Genomic DNA, 9,850 nt, shown 5'->3' with positions numbered 1-9,850 from the left:
CCAATGATCAAAACATGATAAATATAAATAATTATGGTGATCCCCAAAATTTGGTACTCATTGGAGTCCAAAACAACGAGAAAATGCCATTTGAGCATTTTATCAAACACAGAGTGCACACACTACACATGTATGTTAAACAATGCATGAACATATGAAAAACTTGCCTAAATACATATTATTTTTGCCACAATGGGCCAACATCCCAAGCAAATTATCATTTAAAGCAAAGCCCAATAAAAAAGATTAAGTTTTCCAACTACCATTTGAAAAAATTCCAACAATAAACATAAAACCCCCAAAAACATAATCTAAGGATCAAAATCAATGAAAATAGTTAAAGATTACCTTAAAGATGTTAATGGAATGAAAAACATTTGAATTTAGTTAGGTTTTGATGTAGAAACATTAAAACAGGGGTTGGGGAGAAGATGAGAGAAGTTTAAAACAAATATCCCACGAAATGCTCTTTAAAAAGCTGATCTGAAAATTTTCGCAAGAAGCTTACTCAGAAAATTTTTCACGGGTAAGTCTTACTCGCAAAACAGTTGTGAAAGTCTCTGTCCAAAGTTGAAAAACTTGAGAATTGGACCATTAAACTCCCAATTGAGCTTACACATGAAATAGGTCGTGAAAACACCCAGAAAACATGTTTTTCACAGAAAACATGTTTTTCACAGAAAAACAACTTGAAAAACTTTGAAAAATATAGATGATACAAATCACTTCCAAAAGCAAACAAAAAGAACAAAAATCTTTTTGGTTTGATCCATATATAGTTAAGCACACACATATCACATTTGAACATGTACAATCACACAAATGAAATAAGCAGTCATTGAATATTAGATTTATGTGTTGTGTGTGAGTATCAAATGTAGAATAGTCCTTACTCCAGAGTGAAGCTTCAATGATCAATTTAATCAAGTCATACGCAAGTGGTACTAAGTCAAGTGGTCTATCTCAATTATAGAAATGAGCATATATGACCTCACACAAGAAAATGATTACAAATCTTAGAAGCTTTTCATTTGGCTTTTTCACAAATCATAACATTTAATCTTTTTGAACATTGAGAGTTAGCCTTTGGCTTTTTGAGCACTATAATTTCAATTAAAAAGTCGCTTTTCCTTTTTCCTAGTCAAATATTAATATGTGCAACACTTTTTGTAGCTTATTTTCTCTTTTCATTTTAAGATTTACATTTGTTGATGTAAAGTTGTTATTTACAACTATGTGTTTTGTTGGCTTATATTCTGTGCCAAATTTGATTGTAATTTTATTTAATCTTTTGTACCCTATATTTATTATGAGATTTGATTGTAAAGGTTGTGTAATAGAAAGAGAAAGTGTGAAGACTCAAGCAATTGAAGATTGAAGAGTTTTCGTAGGTAGCTCGCAACTAAGCATCCCACGAAGTGACTCATATGCCTTGCACATGCTGGAATGCGAAGAGTCAGGCCAGGATGGAGATAGCTGTACCTCGTGAGTATCTCGCAGGTAAGGCTTTCCCGCAAGACACCCATAAGACATTTTATTCTGCCAGACTGTCCTTTCTGATACACACTTTCTGTGCCTACACTATTTATACCCACATTACCCACAAATGTTGAGGAGTGCTTCTGAGAGAAAACTCTCTATACTTTGAATAGGTGTGGGTTGTGTTTGGGTATAAATCTCCTCTCAAGGTATGACAATGGGAGAGGGAAGGAGAAGAGGCTACAGTGATTTCTCACTAAGGATGAGTAGCTCTCTTTCTAAAAGATGGGTGTGTGTGTTGTTGAAAACCAATCTAGAGTTTTTCTCTCTAAATGGCCTCCTTTGCTTTTGTGGGTAATGAGAGTATATACAGTATGGGTGAGGGGTAAGAAAGTCACACTTAAAAATCCTCCAGGCAAAATATTTCACGACTATCTCGCGGGAAGGCTTTACCTGCGAGACACTCGCAAAACTGACAGCCTGGCATGACTCTTCAGCTTCCAGTCATGTGCTTCTCACGTGGCTACTTCGCGGGTTAGCTTCTCGCGAGCTTATCGCAAATTCACTGATCTTCATTTCATGCTCGATTCTTCATGAACTTAATACTAAACCCAATATAATAAAATCCCACAAAATACAAGGAACAAAATTGAAGCAATTACAACACTTTTTGTCATGAAATAAAGTTAACATAAAACATAGTTGTAAATCACAACTTTACAGTTCCTATAATTAATAAAAATATGATTATGAAATACATTATTTTTTATTAAATTAGTTTAAATTGTAAAAAAATAATTAATAAAACCACCTTAAAAATAATTATCACGTGCAACACGTGGGTTCGCAACTAGTTAAGATAATGACATGGACGCTGATGTGGTTCAATGGGAGCCTAGTAACAATAAATACTACGCTTCAATTTTTAAATATATATAGAATACAAATGCAATCGTTGAATCATTTTCTTTCTTGTAGAATGAAACATCTCCAATGACAATATACATGCATATATTCAAACAATCTGCGCTTGAATAAATCTCCACTTGGCTTGTGAATTAGTCACTAGTCTAGATTTTATATTGGGCACAACTATTTTTTTGGTCTTTAAATATTAGAATAGCATACAAAAAAATTGGACTTTATTGCATGGTAGAGACTTCTTAGAGTGACCAATATAAAAATTTAAAGTGAATTCTAGCATCCTGCCCTTATTTTTTTTTAAAATTAGCAATATGTCTCTGTTTTGAAACTATTTAGGTCCATGCCCCTGTTTTGAAATCGAGTTTCAATCAAAAAACTCGATTGGTAGAAAATTGAGTATGGGGCGATCAAACTTAAAAAAAAAAAAAAAAAAAAAAAACACACACACACACACACTTGCATGGAACTCGAGTTCCATTAAAAACACCACTATAGGGCTCCCTAAACGCAACTATAGGTATGGAACTCGAGCTCTATGAACTCGAGTTCCACAATTTTTTTTTTTTTTTTTTAAGTTTCATTTGGCATAATTTGATTTTAAACCAATCAAGTTTTTTGATTGAAACTCGATTTTATTAAAATTGAGTTTCAAAATAAGGGCATTCACCTAAATAGTTTCAAAAGAGGGACATATTGCTAAATTTTTTAAAAAATAAGGACAAAATGCTAGAATCCCCAAAATGTAAAACTACAAAGTATATAAACAAATTGAAGACCTTTAATAGAATTAATTGTCGAAAAGGTTGACCCATTGTTATCCCTGATTGGAATGAAAAGAAAAAATTGCAGCCATTACTGTTGTAGATTGGAATGAAATCATCGCTAATACTTTATCAAATTAGCATTGTGCCCCATTACTAATGACAGATTTGTACACTAGCTCCTATATTTTTTTTTAATTTCTAATTAATATATTCAAGGCATAGCATTTTTTTTTATATATTTTTATTTATATAGGTGAGACATGAGAGGTAGACTGATAATATTATTTTTGTCTAATTCGAAGGAAAAGATTTGACTGCCTTCTAATTTGTTTTCTCCTATTAAAAATCAGTCAATTGAATAAAGTTGAGTTATTTGTTAAACTTATTTTAATTATTTTATTGATTAAATAATGACAGGATTCTGAATCTGTTTGGATTATGACAAGTTGTGATTTGTTTTGTTGATAAACTCAAGAAAATGAAATTTTTATGCAAACAATAAATAAGGAATAATCTATGTCCAAGATTTAAATTCCTCCTCCATTATAAATATTTAATTATTGCTAAATTATTATTGTTAGTTTTCAAATTAGAAATTGTTAGTTAGTCCAGCCAGGTGGTTTAAGTTTCTCTTAACGCAAACCCTACTCTTCTTATTTCTATTAACCAACCTTACACCTTTATGGATGATGCACCAGTAATCACGACTGAAACCTTTGACCGGCTTCAAGAACCTTTTGAAGGCTTTCTTCATAAACGCAAGTCTGTGCTGGTTGTTATGGATTCAGTTTGTTCACCAATTGATAATCAGATCTACTTAACACTCTACAATATGGTGAACTATAGAGAGAACTTGGTTACACAAACCATAACTGCACAAACAGAGTTTTCTTTCTCTAAAAAGTCTTTGTAGGGATGATTTATAATGTCCTTTAAATAACGCAACAAACAAATCTAAAATCGAGCTTGAAATGGACAAGCAATGGACTTCTTAGTGTTGATGATTTTTTCTATTTCGCATTTCTTGATCAATCGAGCTTGCTAACGAGGGTACAAAAACTAGGCTTTTCTAGGTTGAATTAATCTATCAAGCTTGGTGTTAAGACATGTTGAAATACACTTTTCTTTAGCTATTTTTTAGCAGACTTTGTGTTTTTAACTTGATCCTCAATTACCACTTCAAGACACATCAAAACTCAACAAATGACACATAATTTGGCATGGTTTGACAACTCTAAAATAAATGAATCTTATGGTTTGGTTGAATTTCGGTTGCATTTGGCATTGGCTTAAAAAGCTAGTTTTTTTTTTTACTATTTAGCTTATTTTTGCTACTATTTATGCGTCCCATTGCACTTTTTGGTATTATTTATGAGTCTCACTGTACTATTTCAATTACTTTTTAGCTTTATTTACAGTACTTTCAGTAAAAAGTTTTTAGTTCAGATAAATAAGTTGTTCCTAAATAGATTATTCAATTACAATAAACAGTTATTTATGAGGAATCAACCATTCCAAATCAAAAGGACTTTAATAGTTATCTTTGAACCACCTAGTAGCTATAAAATTGAAAATGTCTAATTGTGTGTTTAAGTAAGGAATCTGAAAGTAGGATTTGGTCAAATGAGGGGATTTAAAATTTTGATATGGAAAATTCTTGGTTTGGGTGGATGAGAGAGATCGAGTGTCTTGAAGTACTTAATCAAAGGCTAATATTTTAACCCAACATAAAATATATTATGATTCATCTATTATCAATAAGTATTTATTCAAAAGTTCTTGTAAAATTATATACAATATTTTTATTTAAAATAGATCTAGTTGATTTTTGTTATACGTGTTCATGAGAGTTGTTAATTCATAAACCAATTGGGTTAGTTTCATTAGGTTGGTGGTTGGATGCATACCCCTAATTACAATGAACATTTCTAGCATCTCTTTGATTATCTGTTACTATCCACTAATCAAGGAAGCAAGATTAGCTACCTCAGTTCCCCATCTCTCCATGCTATTGTCTCCCATGTCCTGTTATCATAACAAGTGGATATGACCCCCTGGCCGTGAGCTGTAATTGTGCCTCTTGGGCTATGGTGACAAAGAGAAAATTATGCTTCGATGGATAATTGGGACCTCCTAACAAGCAAAAGCTATTTTTTGATAACAATTCTGACATCTCTTTTTATGATAATCGGCCTCATAAAGCCTTACAACACCTAAATGGTAAAGGAAACAACTTATTAATCTATTGGACAATCCCCAAAGCATAGTCATTGACTCATTGGCAAAACAACAAATACTTAACAGATCAGATAACAACCATGTAAAACTGCTCTCTGAATAGCAGTCCGTAATATCGTGTAATGAAAGTAGCGGACATGAAACCAGAGAAAATAAGTACCCAAAAAGTAAAAGAGGGAGTAAAAAGAAGAAGTAGGATGCATTATTGAAGACACATTCACATACCATGAAAGCAAATCGCATGGAATAGTTGACTACTTTCACATGCCAATTTTCATACTATCACTCCTTACTCCAGACGCTAGATGCTACTGAGCGACTTGGAGGGTCTAGGATATCCACTGTCCCCTCTAGCATTTGTAGAACCTTCTTTATTGAAGGACGAAGTGATGGTTCATAAAGAATGCACCACAGCGCCACTTTAGTTATTCTCTCCAATTGTTTCTTGTCAACCTTTTTGTCGCCGACTAGCTTGCCTAGCTCACCACACTCAAAGCAATGGTAAGCCCATTCTTCAAGAATAGCTTCTTCCTCAAGAACATTATAGTCAGCACCCTTTCGACAACTTATAATCTCCAACAACACGATTCCAAAGCTATAGACATCTACTTTCACTGTCACGGACATTTTGCGATGCCACTCCGGTGCAACATATCCCCTTGTGCCTCTTTTGTCAGTAAATGTTTTGGTTTCTTCTAGCTTCAACAACTTTGACAATCCAAAGTCAGAGATTTTTGCACACATGTTTTCATCCATGAGTATGTTCTGAGGCTTTATGTCACAATGAATGATCTGTGGCATACACTCCTCATGCAGATAAAGAATTCCTTTTGAGCAATTTCCATTCTTTGATCCCAACAAGGTTGTTTTTCTGGAGTGAAGAGTATATCTGCAAGCGACCCATTGCTCATGTACTCGTATACCAATAGCCTATTTGGTCCATCATGGCAATACCCAAGTAGATGGACTAGATTTTTGTGATGTGTTCTCCCAATCACTTTCATCTCGGTTTGGAACTCTCTTTCCCGTTCGGCTACCAATTTCTCTAGTCTTTTCACAGCTACAAGCTTCTTGCCGTTCCCAATTTCCCCTTTATAAACTATACCAAACGCTCCTCTACCAAGCTCTTCCTTGAAATTATTAGTCACTTTCTCAAGTTCTGCATAAGTAAATGATTGCAGAGAAACATCCTCACTCAAGGCAATACTTCCAGGATTAAATTCCTTTTTACATGCCCAGAAACGATATCCATACCTTGCAAAGTTGCAATTCCAAAAATCACCAACACAATGAATGCAAAAGCAACTAATGAAACACTGATAATTAGGACCTCTTTTTTGCTTTTCTTTGGCACATTTCTAGCTGTAGTGGGTGTAGATATGCTTACCTTGATGAAGGCTATGTTTGGGTCACTTTCAAGTAATCTCCCAAATCTTAAAGGAAGACTTTGCGTCTTGCACTCCCCCTGTTTGAATTACGCAGCATCACAGTTACAGTCCTGCAAACATGCTGCTTTGCAAGCCTCTTGGGTTGATGAGTAAAGAACAGAAATATTTTTTATCTTCCCATATGGTATTATTCACTGCCTCCATGGTATATGTCATGCTTGCTTTGCAATTTTCTGCAGTGAAGTTCCTTTCGCAACCTGAGCTCATTTCACTCTAGTTAATAAGTGCAAATCCAGGAAGGCAATTGCAACCAAAACTTTGATTAGTATTGACACAATATGCATTAAGGCCACATAAACCCTTCGGGGCACACGGGCATTTTTGTGTTCAATGGATGAAACCGTTTGGGATGTGGTGGACATTGGATGGACTAGGACGGAGGCTGCCAAATCCATGTGGGAGAAGGCAACCCCTGCAGCATCTAACGCTAATAGTAAAGCCTTGAATGCTATTTTTTGTGGTGTCTCTCTAGAAGAATTTCATAGGATTTCACACATCTCGATTGCTAAGGAAGCATGAGAGATACTAGAGACCACTTATGAAGGAACAAAGAAAGTGAAAGACACCAAGCTGTAAATGCTAACCACTCGTTTCAAGAAGCTGAAAATGAGTGAGGATGAGTCTTTTGACTCTTTCTATAGCAAGCTGAATGAAGTAGTCATCAGCAAGTTCAACTCTGGGGAGAAAACGGAGGACTCTAAAGTTGTGAGGAAAATCCTACATTCATTGCTAGAGAGCTACCGTGCCAAGGTGATAGGGATTGAAGAAAGCAAGGACTTAGATGATATCAAAGTCCAAGAACTAGTTGGCTTACTTCAGACATACAAATTGTCGTTGCCCTCACAAAGGAAGAGCAAATCTCTTGCTCTCAAGACGTCAATAATACATCAGATAAGGATGTTGTTGATAAGGATGTTGCATACCTTGTGAAAAATTTCCAGAAATTCTTGAAATTCAAGAACAATGGTAAATTTGGTGATAAAGGGAAATTCCAAAGCTCAGGAAGGGAGAGAAAGGAATTCAAAAAGAAAAATGGAAAGGAGTCCCAATCCACACAAGGAATCACCCGTTTCGAGTACAACAGGCATGGACACTTCAAAAAGGAATGTCCAAATTATTTGAAATCGAAGGGCAAGGCATATGCTATAATTCTTAGTGACTCAGATTCATCTAATTCTGATTCTGAGAAAAGTTATGACAGAGAAGGGAATTACTCGCCTTTATGAATATTGCTCATATTGAGTTTTCGGAGGACTTGAATTTGCTTGTACAAGAGCTTGGGGAGCATAGTGATGAAGAATCAATAGGAATTGTTGAAGAATCAGATGCTGAAGAAATGAAAGCACAGCCGATCTTCAAGAGAACTACAACTCACTTCTTGAGAAGTCGAGAGAGTACACAAGGGTGGCCAAGGCGGCTGTAAAGAAGATGAAGAAAGCAGAGGAGGACTATCGAAGTCTCCTAGTGTGACATAAGGAGGCCAAGTGTGAATAGAAAGGCTGAATGGAGAGCTGTCAGAGGCTTACACAAAAATGAGATTTCTTGAGCAAGAGGTAGTGCAAGCAAATGCCAAGGTAAATAGGGTCTCCACCAAGAAGCTAGATGATGTCATTTCCTCTCAAAAGCATTCTTCAGATAAATCCAGGTTAGGATATACTGAAGAAAGCAGCTCAGCTATCAAAATCACAAAAGAAGTGAAGTTTGAGCAAGCCAAAGAACCTTTTGTGGCTGTCTCTACACCTAAGATAGTAAGGGATGAAAAGAAGAAGAATGTGGTTGACCAACGGGTGTTGAATAGGCCATGTAACCAATCAGTGATCAGACCTGAAGCTAGAGGAAGATCTCTTCCAAGATCACAAAGAGGTCCTAGAACAAATCATTTCTGTCACCATTGCGGATTGCAAGAACATACCAAACCGAATTGTCATAAGCTTAGAGCATTAAAGAATGCTAATGATCAAAGGTCAAGACGACCAAGAAATGACAAGAGGACATGGGTTGTTGAGCCATCAAGAGGTCGAAATGGTGATCCCGGTGTAATGGACATGATGAAGATGATTGGTGCATTCACCACTTGGTTGGAGAGCTTTACCAGAAGGTTTGAAAGTCCTAACTCTTGTACCCAATCCTATAAGCATTACAACATGTCCATGTATTAATTCTTCCTATGCTTTGTGAATATGCTTGGTTGTGTGCTTTCTGCTTGTTTGTGTCGAAAAGTGTTTGGCTGTTTAATTTTTTTTTTATATATATATGTTTTACATTGTTGCTTTTGATCAATCTTTTTTTACTTTTATGTCAAAAATCCAAAAACACATAAAAAGTAAAAAATTCAAAAAGTTTGATCAATTTTGTAGAGTTTTGTCTCAAAACATGTTTTGCTTTATACCTTTGTACTAATGGCTTAGTGCATCTACGAGCATAGCTTGTTTCTTATGCACTCATATCTTTGTGGAAGAAATCTTGAAATCTATGTGATTATTGTAAATAGATCTTCAAACTTGTCATGAATGATTAGTGAATGGTTTTGTTGATCTTGAGACATGCATAGACTTGTGCCTATATATCTTCCCACTTTTATTTTATTGCTTTTAATTAAAGAGCTCACCAAATGTAAATCTCCAAATGAAAAGAGATATTAAGCTGCAAAAGCCTGTCGCACATACTAGTAATAAACTAGGAAAAAGGGAAAGCGACCAAAAATAAAATTGTATGATGCCCAAAAAGCCAAAGGCTAACTCATCAAAGTGGAATATGAAAAATTTCAAGCATCGATCTTACAATGAGATATTTTGTTTCACAAAAATAAAATGATGTGTTTAACATGGAGCCAAATGAAAAGCTTCAAAAACTGTACTTAAGTTTGTATGGGAGGTCATATATGCATATTTCTATAATTGAGATGGGTCACATTATCTAGTACTAGTTATGTATGCCTTGATTGAATTGATCATTGAAGCTTCACATTAGACTAAAAACTATCTCATTTTTTATATC

The 9,850-nt window shown here is 34.9% G+C and overlaps 1 pseudogene; it reads right to left on the bottom strand.

Annotated features, from left to right (window-relative positions):
• Positions 1-5,687: 5,687 nt before the first annotated feature.
• LOC111988789 (G-type lectin S-receptor-like serine/threonine-protein kinase LECRK4) lies at positions 5,688-7,162 on the bottom strand (annotated as a pseudogene).
• Positions 7,163-9,850: the final 2,688 nt, after the last annotated feature.

This window comes from Quercus suber, unplaced genomic scaffold, assembly GCF_002906115.3.
Source record: "Quercus suber isolate HL8 unplaced genomic scaffold, Cork oak 2.0 scaffold_177, whole genome shotgun sequence".
Taxonomy (NCBI): Eukaryota; Viridiplantae; Streptophyta; class Magnoliopsida; order Fagales; family Fagaceae; genus Quercus; species Quercus suber.
Note: the sequence above shows the minus strand (reverse complement) of the source record. Positions and strands in the feature narration are given on the sequence as shown.